This window comes from Ipomoea triloba, chromosome 10 (assembly GCF_003576645.1).
Source record: "Ipomoea triloba cultivar NCNSP0323 chromosome 10, ASM357664v1".
Classification (NCBI taxonomy): domain Eukaryota; kingdom Viridiplantae; phylum Streptophyta; class Magnoliopsida; order Solanales; family Convolvulaceae; genus Ipomoea; species Ipomoea triloba.
Genome location: NC_044925.1, coordinates 3303379 through 3304196, shown reverse-complemented (window position 1 = coordinate 3304196; position 818 = coordinate 3303379).

The window sequence follows — 818 nt, the reverse complement described above, 5'->3', positions numbered from 1 at the left end:
TTGATCAAATAAGCTAAAATTTGGCTTATAAGCCAATAACCAAACACCCCCTTTGAGGGTGAAAAATAGCTTAGAAGTCAAAGTAGTTGCACATAATTATGCTTACAGTGAGAAATGCAATTTCTATAGAGTTGGGACACAGCCATGTAAGTGGCCGTGTACTTTTTTTCCCATTTACAGTGAAAAACGGCAATTCCAGAGGTCTGGGACACGGCCACCTACATGGCCATGTCACCCACCTCTGTTCACTATTTAAGCTCGTTTTTTAACATTTTCAACTTAATTTTCGACCCCGTTCGAACCCTAGTCATTTTCTTTCGCTTCCTTTCATAATTTTATGTTAGATTAGCCTTATATTTAGGTTCCTAAACATATTTGAAGTTTGTAATCTTGGATTTGAAGCTTGGATTTCAAGATTTTACCACCCATTTAATGGAGAAGCTTTTTTTTCTTTTATCACTTTCTTTTGCAAGATTTATGTTTATTACTTGTTTTTTGTGTTCTTTATGCTATTTAATCATGAGTAGTTAGTTTTTGAACTTGAGTTAGAGTTGTATTATCTATCTTAATGCTTAATTTGTGATTATTGCAAAAAAAAAAAAAAAAAAAGAAAAAAAAGGAAGAACTCTAACCTAGGGTTCATGTGTTTGTGAAGGTTTTGTGTTTGAATCCTGCTAGTGTTTGATGTACACATTCATTGGTATTTATTTGGAGGATTCATTGCCTCAACGAGAGTTGGGGTGATGAATTTGAGCCACCCCTTGCATAAACCTGATTTTTCCTATGAAAATGGGAGAAATTGGGGGGGGGGGGGGGGG